This window comes from Coregonus clupeaformis, chromosome 17, assembly GCF_020615455.1.
Source record: "Coregonus clupeaformis isolate EN_2021a chromosome 17, ASM2061545v1, whole genome shotgun sequence".
Taxonomy (NCBI): domain Eukaryota; kingdom Metazoa; phylum Chordata; class Actinopteri; order Salmoniformes; family Salmonidae; genus Coregonus; species Coregonus clupeaformis.
The window spans coordinates 69,148,439-69,173,198 of NC_059208.1; the positions used below are offsets into that span (position 1 = coordinate 69,148,439).

General features: G+C 45.9%; 1 long non-coding RNA gene across 1 annotated transcript in view; it reads right to left on the reverse strand.

Moving 5' to 3' along the window:
* Positions 1–4,198: 4,198 nt before the first annotated feature.
* Positions 4,199–24,760, reverse strand: part of LOC121585718 — a 50,780-nt gene continuing 30,218 nt past the window's right edge. The window contains exon 3 of the long non-coding RNA XR_006003890.1: positions 4,199–4,378. This is a non-coding gene — a long non-coding RNA (uncharacterized LOC121585718). The remainder of the gene's footprint in view (positions 4,379–24,760) is intronic.

Sequence of the window (24,760 nt, forward strand, 5' to 3'; positions counted from 1 at the left end):
TTTTCTCTCTCTCTCTCTCTCTCTCTCTCTCTCTCTCTCTCTCTCTCTCTCTCTCTCTCTCTCTCTCTCTCTCTCTCTCTCTCTCTCTCTCTCTCTGCTCTCTCTCTCTCTCTCTCTGTCTCTCTCTCTCTCTCTCACACTCTCTCTCTCTCTCTCTCTCTCTCTCTCGCTCTCACTCTCTCTCGCTCTCTCGCTCTCTCTCCTTGCAATTGTTGGAACTTTCAGCCAGAACTTTCAGCCAGATGACCTGTCACCCAGAACATCAGATACACATGCACAGCTGAGGAATCAGGGGGATGGGATCCAGCCAATGGCAGGGCTGATAGGGAGAGAGAGAGGAGATAGTGGTGTGAAAGAAAGGGGCATCAGTATGAGTGGTATGAGTCTGTCTCTCTGTAACCTACAATAGTCGGTACCCTTTCATACAGCGTGGGCTGTTATTGTTGGTTTGTACCTTGCAGTCCCTTCATGCTGGCTATGCAACAGTTTAGCAGCCCTGTAGCCTGTTGAAAAGCTTTGTTTAATAGTCTCTTAAATAATTTTCAGTCTCTTATTTTATCCTGGATCACAACTGGTTGTGACCATCATTTTATTTTGTGATAAAAGTAACATGAGGAGAAATATATTTGTTTCGTGAAACAGTTACATCTAATGATGTGTAGAATATTCACATGAGTTGCAATCATTTTAAAGTGTTTCCAAATCTATTGACATGAGGGTTCTGGCTTGAAATGGCTTGAATTGATATTGCTTGTGCTTGTGCAGACAGACAGAAGCTCAGAATAAAATTGCTCTGATTGTCTGTGAGACACAAGCTATGAAATCGCAAACAGGCACAGTCAAAAATCTGCATTTGATCTGTCACTCTATTGACATTGTAGTAGTAATCAATAGAGCTGAAATCTTTTGGCAGATGTGCAGAAGCTCATTTTCCCCCGTCAGCTATTATAGCATTATAAACACTTGGTTGGAGTTACATAAAACATGTATATTTTTTCGACTGCATGGGAGATTCTTTTTTTCTGATGAGAGAGAGAGAGAGAGAAACAGCTGTGCTGGCCTTACAATGCATTAAGTATTTCATCCCTTTTAGATGGTTAAATTGTGCATGAAATGTCGCTGGCGCTGGGCTCTCCCGAGCTGGACTGATTAGACAACATCTGTTACATGGGGAGAAATCCCTGTCTTTCCTAATTAGCTGTCAGCTTGCGCCTCCGTTGTGCCTGATGGTGCCCGGGATCTGCCACAGGTTCCTCTCCTCATCCTGTCACCTGCCTGAATCCTCCCCCTCTCCTACCCCCCTCTCCACTCCCCATGCCCATCTAGCCCTGCTACCCTCCCCTCTCCTCTACTCCTGCTCCTCTCCCCTTTACCCCTGCTCCCCTCTCCTCTCCTTTACCCCTGCTCCTCTCCTCTCTCCTCTATCCCTGCTCCTCTCCTCAACCCCTCTACCCCTTGCTCCTCTCCCCTCTCCTCTCCCCTCTCCTCTACCCCTGCTCCTCTCCCCTCTCCTCTCCCCTCTACCCTTGTTCCCCTCTACTCTACCCCTGCTCCTCTCCCCTCTCCTCTCCTCTCACCTCTACCCCTTGCTCCTCTCCCCTCTCCTCTCCCCTCTCATCTACCCCTGCTCCTCTCCTCTCCTCTCCTCTCTACCCCTGCTCCCCTCTCCTCTACCCCTGCTCCTCTCCTCTCTACCGCTGCTCCCCTCTCCTCTCCTCTCCTCTCTACCCCTGCTCCCATCACCTCTCCTCTCCTCTCTACCCCCTCTCTCTCCCTCTCCCTCTCCCCCTCACACACAGTCATCAGCTGTAATTAGTGAGCAGGGCTCCATACAAAGGAGCATGCTGGGGGACGAGCCCCAGCCCCAAGCCCATCTGTGCTGCTCCGTCATCAGCTACCAGGAAGGAGGCACACTGCTTCTCACACAGTGGTGCCTCTCCTCTCCTCTCCTCTCCTCTCCTCTCCTCTCCTCTCCTCCTCTCCTCTCCTCTCCTCTCCTCTCCTCTCCTCTCCTCTCCTCTCCTCTCCCCCTCTCCTCTCCTCTCCTCTCCCCCTCTCCTCTCCTCTCCTCTCCTCTCCTCTCCTCTCCTCTCCCTCTCCTCTCCTCTCCCCTCTCCTCTCCTCCCTCTCCCTCTCCTCTCCTCTCCTCTCCTCTCCTCTCCCCCTCTCCTCTCCTCTCCTCTCCTCTCCTCTCCTCTCCTCTCCTCTCCTCTCCTCTCCTCTCCTCTCCTCTCCTCTCCTCTCCTCTCCTCTCCTCTCCTCTCCTCTCCTCCCTCTCCTCCCTCTCCTCTCCTCTCCCCCTCTCCTCTCCTCTCTCTCTCCTCTCCTCTCCTCTCCTCTAACTCCTCTGACACTGGGGGCAGCTCCAGAGCTATAGGCCCCCGCAGGGAGCCAGTCACACAGAAGCCGCCCACAAGATGATTCCCCCACCAGCCACGGTTATTCTGCCTGGCCCCCGCAAACTTCCCTCCCTGTCTTTCTCAATCCCACTCTCTCTCCCTCTCTCACACAATCCCCCCCCACCTGCACTGAAAGGAAATCCATGGCAGCGGGGGGCGATTCATCTTGCTTTAATAAGGCCTGGGCATCAGTAAATATTAAGTACGCGGTGGACAGGAAGGATTGTCAGACAGCACTGTTATCAGGTATTGACCAAGTGGAAGAGTAGATGGATGGAACGTGGCAGAAATCCATACGGACAAATGAAATTACACGGAAGCCTCAAAGAAACTTAAAAACAGACGACTAATGAAGCGTTGAGTTAATACTGTTGATTTGTTATGCACGCATAATTCTGTCTGGATTCATAACGCCATTTCATACCCCCAACTCACTCTCAGTCGTATAATAGCGGTAGATGGTAGTTGGATAAGACCGCAGTTCAATAATATTACCTGACTAGAGATATTAGAGGCATTGTGGGCTTGTTCATATCATTACAGGGTTTTTCTATTATCTGGCACATTTCATTGACCTTCTTCTATCTCCTCTTCATTCAGTGGACAATCACCTACTGTACACATGTCAATGCTTTAAGGACAACTCTCATAATAAACTGTCACAATATATGTTATGGCCCATTGATTCATTGTAACAGTTAATCCATACTTCTTGATTAAAGTCTTCCAAGGTCAAAGACACTGCTTTTGCAAATAGCTAGCAGTATATTCTGATGACCTAACCAGCAGGACCATGTGGCTTTCTGGAGCAGTATGCACCACTAATACCACAGCATTTATTCTGACAATACATGTTTCCCAAAAGGCACCCTACTACCTATATATAACACTTCATTTGACCAGGGTCCATAGGGGGACTATGGTACCATTTGGGACATACGTATTGACAGAATAAATACTGTGGTATTAGTGGTGCATACTGCTCCATAAAGCCACATGGTCCTGCTGGCTAGGTTGATTTATGCTCTGTGCAGTCTAGTTTGCTGGGATAACCAGAATTATGTTAAAGATGGTTTATTCTTGACATAACCTTTCTCTAGACAAACAGGCTGAGGATTTAGATGTCATTACAGTCTAGCCATTACAGCTGCGAGCCAAAGAGACGGGGAACCACCTTGTTATGTATCGAGCTCCAACCGCCTACCTGGTCCGTTAAACAATCGCTTCCTCTTTGGGTTTTCCTATCCTCCTGTCAGTCTCTGTGTTTGACTGGATGTCTGATCAGGACACTGACTGACAGCATACACATCTGTTCCCCTACCTGCAAGTTCAAATGGAGGGGCAGACAGACAGACGAGGGGTGGAACCGCTGGGCGAGGAGAGAGGAAGGAAGGAAGGAAGGAAGCAGTGTTTAAATGGTGCCTTAAGGCAAGGCTGCAGAGAAGACCAGTAGTTAAAGAGCAGCTGTAATCACCACACAGACATGTAGCCTCAATTCATTACCGTCCTGACCATGCAGATGACTCATGAGATTGATCATAATAGGAGTTTATAAATCATTTAAAGGATTGATTATTTGAAACCAATTAAATAGGTCCAGGATAATCTGTTTCTATGTTTCTTGTACTGTGTTCATTATTTCATATCTGAGACAGCAACCAGGGCAACCAACCTAGATACAGCCCTGGGTTAGATAGAGTGTACAGTGTACAATAGTTTTAGTTAGCAGAAACCAGTCACATTAATAGTAGGTCACAGTACTCACAAGTCCTTCCTTGTGTTTCCAGAGATGTGGACAGGGAAGGGTAGAAAGCAGTGATCCTGTTGAGCCTACAGGGATGGCATGGGGGACATTAGCTAGTAGCTACCCCTGTCTCTCTGCCTGGCAGTGCCACGCAGATGCCAGCTGTACAGTGATGGCCATGCTGTCCTGATGCCCCTCAGATGGCACTAACGGTGCCAGGGAGAGCCCACGGTACCTGGCAGAGGGCACACACACACATTAGCCCTGCACACCATTACCTTCCACTCAGACCAGGTGGGTTAATCCGGGGTTAATTCTATTGGGCCTCTCTAACAGGGAGATATGTTAACGGAATGACAGCCGTTTGGTGTGTGTGTGTGTGTGTGTGTGTGTGTGTGTGTGTGTCTGTGTGACAGCCCTTTGGCTTAGTTCAGCACGTTTCACTTCATCTACAAGAATATTATAATATACACACCCACAGCGTGTCTCTCTGTCTGTCTGTCTGTCTGTCTGTCTGTCTGTCTGTCTGTCTGTCTGTCTGTCTGTCTGTCTGTCTGGAGATAGAGCAAGAGGAGAAAACACTATGTCTGTCTGTCTGTCTGTCTGTCTGTCTGTCTGTCTGTCTGTCTGGAGAGAGAGAGTGAGAAAGGAGAAAACACTGTCTGTCTGTCTGTCTGTCTGGAGAGAGAGAGGGGGGGGAGAAAACACTCTGTCTGTCTGTCTGGAGAGAGAGAGAGAGAGGGCAGAAAGCACTCTGTCTGCCTGTCTGGAGAGAGAGAGAGAGAGAGAGAGAGAGAGAGAGAGAGAGAGAGAGAGAGAGAGAGAGAGAGAGAGAGAGAGAGAGAGAGAGAGAGAGAGAGAGAGAGAGAGAGAGAGAGAGGGGGGAGAAAACACTGTCTGTCTGTCTGTCTGGAGAGAAAGAGAGAGAGAGAGGGGGGAGAAAACACTCTGTCTGTCTGTCTGTCTGGAGAGAGAGGACGGAGAACAGCCTTTCTCATCACCATACAGCTCGTATTGCTGAGGGGAATAAAGATGCATTTTTGTGGCTGACTATTTGATTGATTGAAAGTATTTAGATGGAAAACTGTACAATTACAAAATGAATATTACAGTATTTGGGAAGAGTGATTACACCCGTGGTGCACATGCTATCACTTCTGTGTCTATCTATCATTCTAGCACGGTTGATGATGAGGGGTTGGATTTATTTGAGTGAGGCGATGATCAATGCAAAAGCTATGAGAGAGACAGAGCTAAAGTAGCCTGGACTGCCTTGGTGGAGTGAATAGGCAGTGTGTGTGTGTGTGTGTGTGTGTGTGTGTGTGTGTGTGTGTGTGTGTGTGTGTGATAGAGAGAATCATCAAAAACATCCTGATTTGAGGAATAAAGATATTTATTAAAAGCCTCTGGCTGTTTGATGCCATGGATGATGTTTCTAATACAACATCTATGATAAGTTCAACATCTGAAGTGCCAATTAATTGCTTGTAAATTGACCAGACTGACTTGTACAATAGGCCTATCTACAAACCCACACAGTCAAACACAGCAGAGCATTTCCCATGTAATTGAAGACTGTTAAAAGAGAGGTAACCAGATATAAAATGAATAAGATGTTTGAAGGTTCATTAAAACTGCACAAAAAAATCCCCCCAAAAAAAATAACACTGTTAAAAATCCTTAAAGTGTTTTATGAAGGCTTATAATATGCTACCTTTTGATTAGTCCCTCACATGAGAAAATAAAATGGTGCTTAGATAATAACTGTCAGAAACAGACAGGGCTCGACTCTGTCTGCCTCCATTCTCTCTGACAATCCCTCTACAAAGAGCCTTCATAACACTACTACATCACAGCAAACAAAGAGCCTTCACAACACTACATCACAGCAAACAAATGACACTTTATTCTCCATCAGTCCCCCCCCAAAAAAAAAAAAAAAAATATCATGGAAATCTGAAAGTTCATTTACAAAGGACTAGCCGTCGCAATCACAGCTCTAATGTAGCAGTGAGGAGGAAAAACAGGGTAATTGGTTTGGTAAAGATCGCTTTCCATCGCACCATACAGCTCTACACAATAGGAAAGGTCGCCAATTAAGCAATCATGAATACCAAGTACCGTAGCTGATGAAAATAGGCCAGTGGTTTAAATAGATTTGCAAGCAATTTATCTTTTCACAATGTTGGCAATCTGATGCAATTTGCTTGCAATTTTGTCTGCTTTCAGTAGCACTCCGAGCTGACACTACACAGACCAAATGGCAAAGAGGACCAGCATAGAAAATGTAAAACTATCTTGGCCGCATCAAGGTATCAGAACGGTCGCTTCATCAGGAAAATTACAACAATTAGCATAAGTGCTCAAAAATCAACACTTTAAATGTCAGCGCCAAAAGGTTTCGGCCAGGGACGAGGCAAGGGTGAGCGGTTGTCCCCGACTATGGACTTGACGAGTCGCAGAGAAGAGCATGAAGCAATCACCCATGATGCCTTGCCAGTGATGGCCTCACAATTGCTGTGACATTCTCCCCGACCTGTCATTCTTGGTCACTTGGTAACTGGTTTTCCCCTCCACCAGCGTCTTGATTTGCTCCCAGGCAGAATCACAACAACCTTGTAGCAGCGTCTACTCCACAGACGTACCCCTGTCATTTTCTGTTCTTGTTCTCTCTAACATTTCCCCTTTCACTCTAAGAGGGAGACTCCATCATGTTGTGTACCTCTAAGGGGCCATTTTGTTAGGTGTTGCTGAGTCCCAGATACACAGTGCTACGGACACATCTGAGACAGGAATATAAAGCCCAATGAGTGACATTAGACGTGCTACATCTGGGATTGTTAACGATGATAATTTCACTGCATACATGGGTATGGAATCACTCACTGTTCCTTTATTTACTAAACACTGGATGCAGATGGACTAATCATGAGGGGACTTCCAAATGTGTTTGTTGTCTACAAAAGGAAACAGTCTGAACATCAGGAAGACAGGTAACAACCATTGATTTGATGGGGCCATGACATGGTATTTAAAGACAGTTGCCTTCTGTACCTGGAGATGCTCAAACAAATGATGGAGGATGACACCTGTCTATGGCTGAGCCTGAGTCTATTACCAACATAGTGCACTACTATGGTCCCTAGTCGAAAGTAGTGCACTATATAAGGAACAGGGTGCCATTTGGGATGAAACCATTACCATTCACTACCCAGGGGGAACTGTACCCCTCACATATCAACAATTCTCATCCTCCATCTATGTTGAGCTCATTAGTAATGTGGGGGCAAGAAGGGGGGGCAGGGGAGTGACATGGGCAGGGCAGGGGAGTGAGATGGGGGCGGGGCATGGCAGGGGAGTGAGATGTGGGCAGGGCAGGGCAGGGGAGTGAGATGGGGCGGCGCATGGCAGGGGAGTGAGATGTGGGCAGGGCAGGGGAGTGAGATGTGGGCAGGGCAGGGCAGGGGAGTGAGATGTGGGCAGGGCAGGGGAGTGACATGTGGGCAGGGCAGGGGAGTGAGATGTGGGCGGGGCAGGGCAGGGGAGTGAGATGGGGGCAGGGCATGGGAGTGAGATGTGGGCAGGGCAGGGGAGTGAGATGTGGGCAGGGCAGGGGAGGGCAGGGCAGGGGAGTGAGATGTGGGCAGAGCAGGGGAGTGAGATGTGGGCAGGGCAGGGGAGTGACATGTGGGCAGGGCAGGGAAGGGCAGGGCAGGGGAGTGACATGTGGGCAGGGCAGGGGAGAGACATGTGGGCAGGGCAGAGGAGGGTGGGGCAGGGGAGTGAGATGTGGGCAGGGCAGGGGAGTGAGATGTGGGCAGGGCAGGGGAGTGAGATGGGGGCAGGGCAGGGGAGTGAGATGGGGGCGGGGCAGGGGAGGGCAGGGCAGGGGAGTGAGATGTGGGCAGGGCAGGGGAGTGAGATGTGGGCAGGGCAAGGCAGGGGAGTGAGATGTGGGCAGGGGAGTGAGATGTGGGCAGGGGAGTGAGATGTGGGCAGGGCAGGGGAGTGAGATGTGGGCAGAGCAGGGGAGTGAGATGTGGGCAGGCAGGGGAGGGCAGGGGAGGGCAGGGGAGTGACATATGGGCGGGGCAGGGGAGTGACATGTGGGCAGGGCAGGACAGAGGAGTGAGATGTGGGCGGGGCAGGGGAGTGACATGTGGGCGGGGCAGGGCAGGGGAGTGAGATGTGGGCCGGAGAAGAGACTGTGAGTCTGGGCTGAGCTGAGTGTTAACAAGGAGAGATTCCACCTCATCCCATCCCACCACTCTTGCTAGATTAGCTTATTTTGGCTGCGGTCATGGTCCCTTACACAGAAACTGGGGATGAGCTGGCTGTGTGTGTGTGTGTGTCTGTGTGTGTGTGTTAGAGAGGAGGAGTGGGAGGTATATATTACCACCTCTAGAGCTCCACTGGCCCTGTGTGTGTAGATGGTGGCTGGGGCCCTTGCTCTGCGGTGGGGAGGAGAGGAGAGTGGGGAGTCGGGCGTAAATTTTCCCAGAGTCAGGGGAAACCTGATTGATCTCTGAGTGTAAAATCAATAAGAAGACACTGTCATTTCTGTAAAGGATGAGCTGGAAAGGGAAAATAAATTGAGACTCCAGATCAGGCTGGGCCGTGGCCGTGCTGCACACACACACACACACACACACACACACACACACACACACACACACACACACACACACACACACACACACACACACACACACACACACACACACACACACACACACACACACACACACACACACACACACACAATAACACAGAAACACACATGCACACACAGCCCTCCCGAATGCAGGTCTAATTAATTCAGAGCATCAGTCTGTATTTTGATAATGTTGTGTCCACAGCTTCAAACTCACAGGTTCCTCCCCTCTCCTCTCCCCTTCTCCCCTCACCTCTCCTCTTCTCTCCTCCTCTCCCCTCCTCTCTCCTCCCCTCCTCTCCTCCCCTCCTCTCCTTTCCTCCTCTCCTCTCCTCTCCTCTCCTCTCCTCCCTCTTCCATTCCTCTCCTTTCCCCACCTCACCTCCCCCTTCCACTCACCTCTCCTCCCCTCCTCTTCTCTCCTCTCCTCCTCTCCTCTTCCCCCCTCCTCTCCTCTCCTCTCCTCTTATCTCCTCTCCTCTCCTAATCTCCTCTAATGCTCTCCCCTCCCCTCCCCTTCCACTCCTCCTCTCCCCTCCCCTTCCACTCCTCTCCCACTTCTCCTCCCCCTCTACTCCCCTCCTCCTCTCCACTCCCCTCTCTCAACTCCCCTCCTCTCCTCTCTTTCCCTCTCCTCCTCTCCTCCCCTCCTCTCCACTCCCCTCTCTCAACTCCCCTCCTCTCCTCTCTTTGCCTCTCCTCCTCACCCCTCACCCCTCTCCTCCCCACCCCTCCTCTCCTCCTCTCCTCCCCTCCTCCTCTCAACTCCCTTCCTCTCCTCTCTTTGCCTCTCCCCTCCTCTCCGCTCCTCTCCTCTCCTCTCTCCTACCCTACCCTCCTCTCATCCTCTCCTCCTCTTCACCTCTCCCCTCCTCTCCTCTCCTCTCATATCCCCTCCTCTCCCCTCTCCTCTCCTCTCCTCTCCTCCTCTCTTCTCCTCTCCTCTCCACCTCTCTTCTCCCCTACCCTCCTCTCCTACTATCCTCCTCTCTTCTCCTCTCCTTTCCTCTCCTCTCCTCTCCCCTCCTCCGCTCCTATCCCCTTCTCCACTCCCCTCCCCTCCTCCTCTCCACCTCTTCTCTCCTCCCCCCTCCCCTCTCCTCTCATGTCCTCCCCTCCTCTCCTCTCCTCCCTCTCCTCCTCCTCCCCTCCTCCTCCTCTCTCTCCTCCCTCCCCCCTCCTCCTCTCTCCTCCTCCTCTCCTCTCCTCCTCCTCCTCTCTCCTCCTCCTCTCTCCTCCTCCTCCTCTCTCCTCCTCCTCTCTCTCCTCCTCCTCTCTCCTCCTCCTCCTCTCTCCTCCTCCTCTCTCCTCCTCCTCCTCCTCCTCTCTCCTCTCTCCTCTCTCCTCCTCTCCTCTCCTCCTCTCTCCTCCTCCTCTCCTCTCCTCCTCTCTCCTCCTCCTCTCCTCTCCTCCTCACCATACCGTGGCAGAGTAGAACAGAGCAGAGTGTTATAGCGACAGCAGGCTCTTTATTACTCTTTGTATATTTCATCATACCATCAACATCGCCACAATGAGGAATTACACACTCCCCCCCATCTTCTTCCCTCCAACCCCCCTCTATCCCCCTCACCTACCCCCCTCTATCCCCTTACCCACCCCCTCTATCCCCCCTCTAACCCCATCACCCACCCCCCTATAACCCCCTCACCCACTCTCCTCTATCACACACTAGGGTTGATTAAATCAGAAATACATCACACACTAGGGTTGATTAAATCAGAAATACATCACACACTAGGGTTGATTAAATCAGAAATGGAAAGCCATTGTCTTTCTTGCTTGTCCTTTATCAGAACTAATGTAGCGACTGGTGGTCGTTTGTCTTGAGTTGTTACAGGAAATAAAGACTGGTGCACTTTCTACTCTGCTGTGGGACGGGAGATATTGTCCCCCGATTAATTTACTGCTTCTCATCTCTTACCCGCTCTGTTTTCTGTCTGCTATGTCTCCTCTCATATCTGTCATGTTTAGATATGCTGTTTCCTCTTATTCCTGTCTGGTTAACCTTGATCTCCTCATCTATTACATTGTACTGGTTCCAGCACTGAGAATGACTGGATATAGTCCTTATGGCTTTATTCAATTGAGATCTACAGAAACCATTAAATAATCTCAACTTTCAGAGGGACCATTTTTCACTGTGTTCCCTCCTATGTTTCATTTGATCAGTGCTCATTTACATTTACATTTTAGTCATTTAGCAGACGCTCTTATCCATAGCGACTTACAGTTAGTGAGTGCATACATATATATATATATTTTTCATACTGGCCCCCCGCGGGAATCGAACCCACAACCCTGGCGTTGCAAACGCCATGCTCTACCAACATCCCTGCCTGCCATTCCCTCCCCTACCCTGGACGACGCTGCTCATGATGGGCTCCTGTGTCACAGCTGTGTTGTCCGCATATAAGAACATATGTCAGAGGCTGTGTGTGTGTGAGAGTTTGTGTACCAGTATGTGTTTGTGTGTATGTGTGTGTGCGTGCATAAACACTGAGTGTACAAAACATTAAGAACACCTGCTCTTTACATGACATAGACTGACCAGGTGAATGCTATGATCCCTTATTGATGTCACTTGTTACATTTGAATCTATAACGTAATGTACATCAAACACAGTGACACATGGATGTGAAATAATCCTGACCACACTTTAAAAAGTGTTATAGCCTAACTGAACAGACATGTACAAAAATATCCCATCAAAACAATTACAGAAGATCACAGACATCTGTGTTTTGTAAAGCGACAGTCAGTAGCGGGGCCTTTTCATCTGTGTGGTTCTGGATCCGAGAGGTAATTTGTATGTGAAATACTCATTTAAATCCCATTCAATAAGCAGGTTATCAAATGAAATCAGGCCTCTGTCAGGCCTGCCACTCAGGCCTTTGGGCCAGACATCATGTGTAAAATTGGCCAACAAGAGATTTACGGGGAGCGCTCTGCACGCCCCTGTCTCTTCTTTACTTCTTCCCCTTAGCTCCCCTCCGTCAGGGGGCCCCTGGCCCGGGGTCAGCTCTCCTGGAGGGCTGCCTGTATGGACTGCCGCAGGGAGACAGGGGCCACAACACCACCCCCAGCTGGGAGACTTATTACAGCCCCCCCCCCCACCCAACCCACCACCACTACCACTACCACCACCACCACCCCTCTCCCTCTCCATCGCCCTCTCCTCTCCCCTCCTCCCCTCTCCTGCCCCAGGCCCCATTCACAACATCATCACGCCATCACATATTCATGAAGCTGCCGGTTCGGGGGGTGGGTGGTTTGGCCGTGGGGTGGGTGGTAGTTGTCTGAGACCGTAGGGGGGTTTGCTGCTCCTGCAGGTGGCTGTCACATCTGTAATTGCCTAAAACTTCCCTCGGCAGTGTACAATTGCACACAGAGCCATGCCAGGCGAGAGCGAGAGCGAGAGCGAGAGCGAGAGAGAGAGAGAGAGAGAGAGAGAGAGACCCCCTCAAGAGCGTTCCCAAGAGCCAGAGGGGGACGCTCCTCTCCACTTAAACAGCCGCTTAAGAAAAGAGAGGAGGAGGAGGAGGAGGAGGACAGGAGAGAGAGAGAAGGGGTGTCAAAGAAAAAACACGGAGGAAGCTCATCATTAACTGCGTTGGAACAACGACAGACAAGTGCGAGCTGCAAACTCACGCACAGAAAAACAGGCCCAGATTATCGTAAACATCTCAGTTACCGGGGTGTTGGGGGGGTGTTGTGTAGCTTTCACCACCCTGTGTGCTCCTGGAGGGCTCCCGCGGTCATAGGAGGGGAGGGAGGGAGGGAGGGAGGGAGGGAGAAAAAGAGAAAAGAAGAACCAGTTTCCACCTGAGTGGAGTTCCCATGGTTTACCATGCAGGAGGGTAAGCAGGTTTGAGCAATAAACTGGGGCATTGTCAGTCAATAATGCTCAGTCAGGTCCCTCCATTGGGATTCAAGGGTGTCTTTTTCCCTGCTCCCCGCACTGCACTAATCACAGGCCTACTTTGTTTAATTGCAGCAAAAGGGGAAAAAATGTGTTCAAGAAGTCATCCTAATCCCTTCCCCCCTCTACTGCCTTCCTCCTCCTTCCCACACCCCCTCTAGCTTCTCTCTCTCTGTCTATCTCTCTCCACAACTCCCCCTTTTCCTTTTTTAATGAATTGTGGAACTATGCGAAGACAACAAATAGCGTAGTGCTGATAAATAAGGGTTAGTTAGGGGAGGGGAGGGGAGGAGAGGGGAGGAGGAGAGAAGGACAGGAGGGGAGAAGGGGAGGAGGGGAGAAGGAGAGGAGGGGAGAAGGAGAGGAAGGGGAGGCGTAGCCGTATAGGTAAGGGCCTGAGGCGTTGGCTGGTTGTGTATGGACTGGAGAGGAGAAGGGGTAAGGGCCTGAGGCGTTGGCTGGTTGTGTATGGACTGGAGAGGAGAAGGGGTAAGGGCCTGAGGCGTTGGCTGGTTGTGTATGGACTGGAGAGGAGAAGGGGTAAGGGCCTGAGGCGTTGGCTGGTTGTGTATGGACTGGAGAGGAGAAGGGGTAAGGGCCTGAGGCGTTGGCTGGTTGTGTATGGACTGGAGAGGAGAAGGGGTAAGGGCCTGAGGCGTTGGCTGGTTGTGTATGGACTGGAGAGGAGAAGGGGTAAGGACCTGAGGCGTTGGCTGGTTGTGTATGGACTGGAGAGGAGAAGGGGTAAGGACCTGAGGCGTTGGCTGGTTGTGTATGGACTGGAGAGGAGAAGGGTAAGGCCTGAGGCGTTGGCTGGTTGTGTATGGACTGGAGAGGAGAAGGGGTAAGGGCCTGAGGCGTTGGCTGGTTGTGTATGGACTGGAGAGGAGAAGGGGTAAGGACCTGAGGCGTTGGCTGGTTGTGTATGGACTGGAGAGGAGAAGGGGTAAGGGCCTGAGGCGTTGGCTGGTTGTGTATGGACTGGAGAGGAGAAGGGGTAAGGGCCTGAGGCGTTGGCTGGTTGTGTATGGACTGGAGAGAGAAATGCTTCCGCTGCTAGCTGCTATAAGAGGACGCAACAAGTGAGATTAGAGAGAGAGAGAGAGAGAGGGCCGTTTGGAAGCTGCTGATTCAGGGGGTGGATGGGGTTGAGAGGGAAGATAGGGGAGGAGGGGGTGAGGGTAGTGGGAGTCGGGGGAGGCGGATCAATTGGACAATAAAATCCTGGGCGCAGTTAGCTGCTGGTAGCCCGCTGGGCATGCAGGCTCTAAATAATGACCCCAGTAGTGACGCGTCAAAACTCCCATAATGGACACAAATTTGCTCCTTCTATTTTTCAAGCGGAGATTTAGAAACTTAAGATGCGGGGCATTGTACTTGATGACTCCGGGGTCACCAGGCGCACAGGATGGGTAAGGGAGGGGATTTATCAATCAGGCCTCCTCCTCTCTCTCCTCTCCTCGTCTTTCTAAAAGCTGAATAAAAAGGACCCATGAAGAGACAAACCAGTCCCATTTTAACCAAGGCCCTTTCTTATTCATTAGATCGGATGGATTCTGGCTTCTTCTCCCTTCACCTCCTCTTCCAGGGGACCGGGGGGCATCGCATCTCAACCAGCCATACAAAACCAATCAGTGGAAAGAGACTATATTATCAGAAAAGAACTCTGAACTAAAGTTTAAATGAACAATAAGAATGGACTGGCCTTCCTCCCTTCCACGTGTCTCAGATAGAGACTAATCACATGATCACAACCTGGTTTTTTATCAATAAAAATGGATGTTTCTGTTTTACGGATACATTTAACTTGTTTATATTCCTACAACTTGTTTAGGTTGTTAGAACTTGAGCTATAGGAATCAAGCTAACTCTTCGAAGAGTGAAGAGCGAGGGAATTTGAGGGGGGGGGGAATGTTTCAGAATTGTTTATCTTGTTTTCAAAAATGAGCTTTTCCTAATTACAGTAGTTTTGTTGTCAAAAGTGTTGTTTACGTACCCGTGCTTTAGGCTGTCTTTAAAGTCCTATTTGACTGTTACACAGCTATTTGACAAACAGAGGCTGAAATGACCACCTTATATTCAGTATAGTTGGGGTACCATTTGGGAGGTAGCCCAGGAAGCCAAAGAGGCCCTCATAGTATGAGAAGGAGTTGAGGAGGTTTAGGTGAGAAAATCCACCCTGAGTAAATTACTTCCAGAGTGACCTGGGGCAAGTCACTTAACCCCTGTGTTGAGTCCCGCCGCCCCAGTCTAAATAAGGGGATTGCTGCGCCCCGTCCCCATACACTCCTCCACTCCTCCAGGACCAAATCATTTTGCTCAGGGTGAAAAGGCTTGATCTCCCTCCACGCCCTGCACTAATACCCAACATCAACATTTAGCGGGATGGTAACGCACAGTTATCAACTTGTCCCTGGTGCTGAATCAGACAGGATAAGGCAGATCAAAAAGGAAATCCACCATCAAAATGCCCCAACAAATATTATCTGTTGCAGTTCAACTGTTTTTTTTTCTTTGTTTGTTTGTTTGGGGGGTAGATCAGCTTTAATATTTCTTATAGATTGTAACTTCCATCAATGTACTTGTTTGCATCACTTCCAATCCCCCATATGTCCCCCCTGCAAATATATATATATAAATATATATATACACATATACAAATACATACATATAAATACATATATATATATATATATATATATATATACACATATCACATATATACACACATATCCATTTAAAAAATGTATTTTCCTTTATTACTTTCCAACCCCACCACCCCTCTCCTAAACGCTTAGGCCTCTACTTCCAGCTTATACATACTATATACATTTTATGGATGCAGTCAATTTTACAATAATTCAATTTAATTTGTTTTTACTCCTGAACTTCCTCTACCCTCAACCTCTCCAATCATTTTCATGATGTCCATCCGGTTTGCTTCTATATGCCATATCTTTCTAACTGTGCTCTTTTTCACAAAAGTTCTCAACCTATTATTATGGACACAGTATGTTTAACATTAGTTATTTTGTTGTTATTAGTTTTACTAGTCCCAACCTTCATCTCCATTCAACCCCTCCCATCTATCTCTTAACACCATCCATATTGGATTTCTACTTGCCATATATCTCTCAACTGTACTATGATGTTTCACAAAAGTTCTGAACCCTTCTATTCTCATTGTTTCTACAGATTGTAAATTAAAAATAAACATTTTTGCTAAAAGTATTATTATATTATTGATCGATTGACTATGACTTTTCAGATCACCCAGTAGTGCTATCTGCAGGGTTAGCTCCAGGTAAATATTGCAATCCTTCAGCCATTCCTGGACCTGTGACCAGAAACAAGCTACAAATGGACAGTACCAAAACAAATGATCTAATGATTCTGTCTCTTCGCAGCAAAATCTGCAGAGCTGGGAAGATTGTATCCCCCATATACAGTGGGGAGAACAAGTATTTGATACACTGCCGATTTTGCAGGATTTCCTACTTACAAAGCATGTAGAGGTCTGTAATTGTTATCATAGGTACACTTCAACTGTGAGAGACAGAATCTAAAAAAAATCTAGAAAATCACATTGTATGATTTTTAAGTAATTAATTTGCATTTTATTGCATGACATAAGTATTTGATCACCTACCAACCAGTAAGAATTCCGGCTCTCACAGACCTGTTTAGTTTTTCTTTAAGAAGCCCTCCTATCCTCCACTCATTACCTGTATTAACTGCACCTGTTTGAACTCGTTACCTGTATAAAAGACACCTGTCCACACACTCAATCAAACAGACTCCAACCTCTCCACAATGGCCAAGTCCAGAGAGCTGTGTAAGGACATCAGGGATAAATTTGTAGTCCTGCACAAGGCAATCTATATGGGACGGCTGTCAATCCTTTGGTCCTTAAATTAAACTGGTATACTTTTTTATTTATCACAATTTTCTTTACCCAAGTATGGTCTTTAATGCAGGGCCGACAGACAAGTTCCTTACTTTTTCCCCCTTCCACTTTCCTCTTCCATTTTTGCGGTAATGCTGCAATTATTTGGTTGTAATTTTGGGTAGAGCAGACATGTCCATATGTTTTTGTTAGCTGCATGTGTGACATAACTCCACCAGTTCTACCTATGATATAATTTACGAAGATTATACCTTTTTTAAACATTTTTTCAAAAAATAATGTTTTTTTATCAATTAGTATATTTGAGTTTAACCACAATATTTCTTGCATTATTTGTTGTTTAGTCGTTTCTGGAGGATTAAATTGAAATTGCAACCAACATTATATGGCTTGTTTTAGAAATAGTGATATTTGGGAGATGATTTCCTTTTCAAATAACTGAAAGTGAGAGGTTGTAATCTGAATAAAGGGGAAAAGGCCATTCTTGAACATGGGGTGAGACAATCTTGCTAATTTGGTAGAGAACCAGTTCGGATTTAAGTATAACTTTTGTATGACCGAAGCTTTTAGTGATAGGTCTAACGCTTTAATATTTAATAATTTCTGTCCTGACAATTCATATTCATTATATAAATAGGCCCGTTTAATTTTGTATGGCTTGCCGTTCCAAATAAAATGGAATATTTTTTTCTCATATAATTTCAAAAACTGTTCGCTAGGCAAGCAAATAGGTAAACTGGGATAATACTAAAGAGTTAATCAGGGTGATTTTTCCACAAATAGACAGGTATTTACCTTTCCATGGTAACAAGATCTTATCTATTTTAGCTAACTTTCTATTAAAATGTATTGGAGTGAGATCTTTTTTTTTTGGGGGGGTATGTATTCCAAGTATATCCACATTACCATCAGACCATTTTATTGGTAAACTACACGGTAATGTAACATTTTTATGTTTTAGTAATCCAATACGTAATATAGTACATTTATCATAATTTGGTTGTAATCCAGAGAGGTTGGACAATGTATCTAGATCCTCTATGAGGCTGTGGAGGGATTCAAGTTGTGGATTTAAAAGAAAACATGAATCATCAGTGTACAATGACACCTTTGTTTTTAAGCCCTGGATTTATAATCCCTTCATATTAGTGTTGGATCTGATTTTAATAGCTAACATTTCGATGGCCATAATATGCTGATAGTGGACAAGCCTGTTTTACTCCTCTTGACAGTTTAGTCTGAGAAATAGCCATTATTTACTAGGGTTACTATACATGATTTTAACCCATTTTATAAGAGATTCTCCAAAATTGAAATGCTCCAGGCATTTATATATAAACTCCAGTCGTACTTTATCAAAAGCTTTTTCAAAGTCAGCTATGAATAGCTGGCCTGGTTTCCCAGATTTTTCATAGTGTTCTATTGTTTCCAGTACTTGCCTTATATTATCTCCAATGTATCGTCCATGTAAAAAACCTGTCTGATTAGAATGAATAATGTCCGACAATACCTTAATTCTATGCGCTATACATTTTGCTATAATTTTTGCATCACAACACTGAAGTGTAAGGGGCTTCCAATTTTTTTAATGGACAGGATCTTTATATTTTCCACTTGTATCCTGTTTCAGTAATAATGAAATCAGACCTTCTTCTTGAGTGTCTGATAATCTACCATGTACATAGGAGTGGTTAGAACATGCTAATAACGGTCCTCTGAGTATATCAAAAAAGGTTTGGTATACCTCAACTGGTATGCCATCCAACGCTGGAATTTTCCCGGACTTAAAATCTTTAATTGCATCCAGAAGTTCCTCCTCTGTAATTTCACCTTCACATGATTCTTTCTGTATGGCTGTTCATTTTACATTATCAATAGAAAAAACATCCATACAATTAGTTTCAGTTAGAGGAGATGGAGGCGACTGAAACGAAAACATATGCTTAAAGTACTTTGCTTCCTCCTTCAAAATATAATTTGTTGAATCATGGGTGACTCCGTCATTTGTAACCAGTTTCAGTAAATTATTTTTGGTAGCATTTCTATGTTGAAGATTAAAAAATAATTTGGTGCATTTTTCCCCATATTCCATCCAGTTTGCTTTATTTTTATAATATATAAAAAATATTACACTTGAACTTTCTTGAATAAGTTCCTCCATTTATTTTTGTTTTTTTCTCTAATTTATTCTGAGCCTCTATGTTACATTTTCTGTTGCTATATATCTGTTCTGTTAGACCTTCTATTTCCTTTGTTAGTATGGACTTTTTTGACCTAAATTGCTTTTGTTTTTGAGATGAGTACTGAATTGCAAAGGCACATTTAAAAGTGTCCCATACAATAAGGGGATTTGCTGTAGTTCAACAGTTGGTGTAGGTCTACCATACAGTAGGTTAGATAACATCCGCAGGGCTGGAATAAGGGAAAACATCCCGTAGGGAACTCCACTGTTAAATACCAGGAATTCAGCAAATAAACAATTTCTACATATGAAAAGTTTCACTTATGGAACTTAGTTCCCACACATTCCTCCCCACTTCCAGCCCTGAGTACCTATATACACATACATGATCTAGATCAGGGGTGTCAAACGTCCGGCCCGCGGGCCGGATCAGGCCCGCAAACGGGTTTAATCCGGCCCGCGAGATGATTAAAAATAAATAAAAAATAAAAAATTGGAAAGTATAAAAATGCGCTGCAATTTTTCAATAAAATAAACTGCTGTTCCAATTGCGTCCACTGGATGGCGCAATAGCAATTGTGTTAAGCAAGCAAACTGTTTATACCTGGGCAGAGCAAGTAGGTCAAGCACGTGCAGCCAATGAGCTACTTTGTTTTGCCCGCGATATTTATTACGGCTTCTACTTTTAACATTATGTGCTTTGGCACCCTCATTGCCCCAATATGTCTCTGTCAAAAAATAGAAAAGTGGACGCAGAGTGCAGAGTGTTCCAAGAAAAATGGTCATCCTATTTATTCACGGAATTGAATGGGAAAGCTGTATGTTTGGTGTGTTCAGAGCATGTTGCAGTGCTGAAAGAATATAACCTTCGTCGCCACTATGTGAGTCTTCATGCCGACAAATATGACAACTTTCAAGGACAGCGGAGATGAGAGAAGGTGAATGAACTGTTGGCGGGTCTGAAGAAACAGCAGTCTGTGTTTACTCACAGCCGAGACATCAGTGACGCTGCAGTGAAAGCTAGCTACCTCATTGCTAATGAAATCGCAGTGGCTTCAAAACCATTTAGTGAAGGTGAATTTGTAAAAACATGCATGATGAAGGCAGCGGAGATTGTGTGCCCTGAAAAGCGGCAGGCTTTTGCAAATATCAGCCTGACAAGAAACACAGTTGCAGACAGGATTTCCGATCTTTCAGTGGATTTGGACAGCCAGTTGAAGCAAAAAGTAAAGTCATTTATTGCGTTTTCGGTTGCAATTGATGAAAGCACGGACATTACAGATGTTGCACAACTGGCCATTTTCATCCGCGGAGTTGATGACACATTGACCGTCACCGAGGAGTTTGTGGAGTTGGTGCCGATGACAGATACAACGACAGCAGCTGATATTTTTACCGCACTCGTCGTGCGCGCTGGACAGGGTCGGAGTGGACTGGTCCCGCGCTGTCAGCCTGGCTACAGATGGTGCGCCCTCAATGATCGGGGAAAAAAGCAGGCGTTGTGACAAAGTTCAGAGAGAAAGTGCAATCTGCAAATGGAGGACGTGATTTTTTGACTTTTCACTGTATTTTGCACCAGGAGGCTTTGTGTTGCAAGTCATTAAAGATGGATAACGTCATGAAGGTGGTCATCCAAACTGTTAATTTCATCCAATCCAGAAGCCTGAATCACCGTCAGTTTGACAGCCTTCTCAGAGAGAAAGACCACATCTATGGCCTGCCATACCACACTGAGGTAAGATGGTTAAGCCGAGGTGCTGTGCTGAGGCGTTTCTTTGATTTACGAGAAGAAATTGAACAGTTCATGGAAGAAAAGGGCAAACCAGTGTTAGAATTTCATTCCGCAGAATGGATGCAGGACCTTGCATTTATGGTGGATGTTACAGAGCACCTGAATAACTTGAACAAACAGCTGCAAGGGCGCAACAAAGTTGTCACGCAGTATTATGACAGCATACGTTCTTTCAAGTTGAAGCTGTCATTTTTACATTTACATTTACGTCATTTAGCAGACGCTCTTATCCAGAGCGACTTACAGTTAGTGAATACATATATTTTGTTTTATACTGCCCCCCCGTGGGAATCGAACCCACAACCCTGGCGTTGCAAACGCCATGCTCTATCAACTGAGCTACATCCCTGCCGGCCATTCCCTCCCCTACCCTGGACGACGCTGGGCCAATTGTGCGCCGCCCATGAGTCTCCCGGTCACGGCCGGCTGCTACAGAGCCTGGATTCGAACCAGGATCTCTAGTGGCACAGTTAGCACTGCGATGCAGAGCCTTAGACCACTGCGCCACTCATTGTGGGAGACGCAACTTGCCGGTGGTGATGCAGCTCACTTCCCCTGTCTGAAAAATGTGTGCGCGACCCAACATGTGGCAGACATGAAGCGGTTCAAAGATAACATAACGGGACTGTTACGGGAGTTTGAGCAACGCTTTCAGATTTATGTTTATATGTTTTTATGTTGATGTGCTATTGTTTTTAATTGATTTGATTTTATTTGTATATTTAACCTATTCTTGACTCTGTGGTTCTTGCACTTGTTTGGGGAACAGGATTTCATTATTTTTATCTACATTTCTGCCTGAGAAATGACACCCTGATATAGTTCTGTGATCTGTGAAACAGTTCTGTTAATCACTGAGGCATTGTGTGTTTGTGTGTTCTTTTTCTTTAGAATTTTCAAATAAACTTGACGTGTTTTATGATTAATAGTGATGTTGTGCTTGTACTATTTTGGACACACTGTCCTCAGGCTCCAGCTTTATGTTGTATGTTGATCGTATTAAAACAAAGAAAACAATCTGAAGTTGTTGTTTTTAAGTTATATATACCATGATTTTTCCGGTCCGGCCCACTTGGGAATAGATTTTCCTCCATGTGGCCCCTGAGCTAAAATGAGTTTGACACCCCTGATCTAGATCATGACAAGGGCTTGTGGTAGATACCCTATGCACATTCAAAAGCTATTTCAAAATAAACTGATGATGGAGTCTTATTATGCAGGAGACACATTTGGGTTGAATGCATTCAGTTGTGCAGCTGACTAGTTATCCCCCTTTCCTTTCCCTATTTGATCACTGGAGAATAACACTAGCACACCACATCGAAACACACACTTTAGAAATATGTTTATATATTTTTAAAGAAATCTCCAAAACAGAAGATTAATCAAGTGCAATTGCTATTCATGGATTTATTTTCTGTTAGAAATGTCTGAGAGATTCATATTGTCCCAATGCTGGATGTCCCTTCCTCCCTCTGTCCCCTGACTTCTATGAAGCAACAATCCCACTGGAGACAGTAGCAAGGCAATGAGCAGGGGGCCACTGTGGGCCCTGGCCTGTGAATGTAGCATTATCCCCCCCCAAAAAAATCTCTTTCTCAGTCCTCTGAAAGACTGTTTAAATGGTTTGGTGTATTATTGCCCAAGGAAGGGGCTAGCTAAAGGCTTCTGTCAGCATTTGGAGGGAGAGGGGGAATCGGGGAATGGCTCTTGCCTCTTTGCCGGACAGCTGTTGGGGACTTACCCCACTTTTCATATGTATATATATGTTAATGACAGGCAATGGACTGGAGATGAAGAGGCCTGAGTCCAGGACCCTCTCTTCAGCAGCACTTCTAAAGGCTCCACAATAGGAGCAGTAAAAGAGGCCGCAATGGTGACGCTCCACTTTTGTGCCCTGAATTAGTTCTGCAAGCAATGAAAGTGATATTTTGGGGGCGACAGGGGAAGTCTGCCGATGGCTGGACCGCCTCATTAGCACAAAGGTCTGTGGGGACAGATAATTGACTGACGCAGATCCCCCCTTCTGTCACAACACCACACATGGAGCAGACTAGCAGGACACACCCACCCACAACCACACACACACACACACACACACACACTACACTTTTTCTTTAAATAAAACTAATCTTACAACTTTCCATTAAAGGTTTCCTCCCTTTTTCTCTAGGTGTTGTCATGTTTGGTGTTTTCTTCCTCTATGGTAATGCTGTGTGAGCCGTAGCCTATCTATGAGCTGCTCACAGCTAAGGATCACTGCTTCCTGTTGATGTTGACACTGTCGATATCTGATCTGTTGGGATTTAAGTTGAGGAGAGGACAAGATGGGAGAGGGGAGGTTGGATGACTGTTTTGGTTTTTATTGTCAATTTAATAATGACTACAAATTACCTACGCATACATGATGCAACATGTAAACATATCCATGAATACATTATTACCGTAATAGTACAGTATTAATAGTTACATTGGGATGATATTGGCATTCTGATGTTAGTTTGTGGCCGTAGAAAGAAATATCTTGTGAAATATCATGCAGTCGCTCCTCTCGCAAGCCTTTGAGAAAACTACCAAATACTCAAATTATCAAAGTATCACAACAATTCTTCAACAGGTATAACATTGCAACTTTACTGTTTCAACTTCATACTGTCTAAGCAAGAAGTATTTTTTCTAAATTGTAAGTTTCTTTCTTTCTTTCTTTCTTTCTTTCTTTCTTTCTTTCTTTCTTTCTTTCTTTCTTTCTTTCTTTCTCTCTCTCTCTTTCTTTCTTTCTTTCTTTCTTTCTTTCTTTCTTTCTTTCTTTCTTTCTTTCTTTCTTTCTTTCTTTCTTTCTTTCTTTCTTTCTTTCTTTCTCTCTCTTTCTCTCTTTCTCTCTTTCTCTCTCTCTCTTTCTCTCTCTCTTTCTTTCTCTCTTTCTTTCTTTCTTTCTTTCTTTCTCTCTTTCTCTCTTTCTTTCTTTCTCTCGCTCTTTCTTTCTTTCTCTCTTTCTCTCTCTCTCTCTTTCTCTCTCTCTCTCTCTTTCTTTCTCTCTCTCTTTCTTTCTTTCTTTCTTTCTTTCTTTCTCTCTCTCTCTCTTTCTTTCTTTCTTTCTTTCTCTCTCTCTTTCTTTCTTTCTTTCTCTTGTTTCTGTCATTTTGCTGTTCCTTTCTTTTAGAAATGAAGATTGTGTTGTCACACATGCTCAGCACACCAGAAGCTTCCTAATGGCTGGCTCATTGTTAAATTGACTGGAAAATGCTGTTTTAATTTTCATGTTAATCGAAAGGGACTAATTTCTAATATATTCTGAGAGCAAAGTACCAACATAAAATGGCTTTTTCCCCCCAAATAATCAGATTTTTTTGGGAAGATGTCTGTGATTTATAAACAAACCAGGGATATCACTGAAGCACATCACATTTACCAATTTTTGCATGATTTTAAAAGTTATATTTCGACAAAGTATATTTACAGATATATATATATATATATATTTTTACTCACAAGTTACAACAAAATATAAGACGGTGTTGGTGTGGTGGGTTGCGGAGTTGCCCTCTGAAAACAATCACCATCCATTTTATGAGCAAAATAATTTTGTCAAGCAGCTAAACAGGGGTGGGTATTCTTCAAGGTCCCCTCCTTCACGGACTCTACTATAGAAATTAGCCCTCCGTTTCTCGGCTCTCACACATGGATACACACGCTTGCATGGACACAAGAAAAATTTCTTTTCTTCTGTCAGCATTCCTGGCCAACAATGGCTAGATTAGTGGCTGTGAGGGCCCCCTCGGGGCCCGGTATTGTGGGGCAGAATACCCTGGGCAGTAACAGCTGGTAGAGGTTAATGGCCACTGAACCTCTCAGCCGGGGCCCTTTCTCTATTGTGAGTTCTGCTCATGGGAAGGAAGGAGGCCGCTGACAGTTTCTGGGGTGTAAGGGACCCTCGGAACAGCACCCGGGTCTCTCCCAAATGGGGAGCGGGGCACAGAGGATGGGTGGGGGGTAAAGGAGAGGAGGTGGGAGGGACAGGGGTGGTAAGGGGGAGGGTGGTAGTGAGTTGGAGGCAGTGTGGTGTAGTGTGGTGCTGAGGGTTAGTTGATAGGGTAAGGGTTGGAGGGTGGCAATAGGGAAGTTTCTGTGGACCCTCCTTCTCAAAGCTGCTGGTGAGATA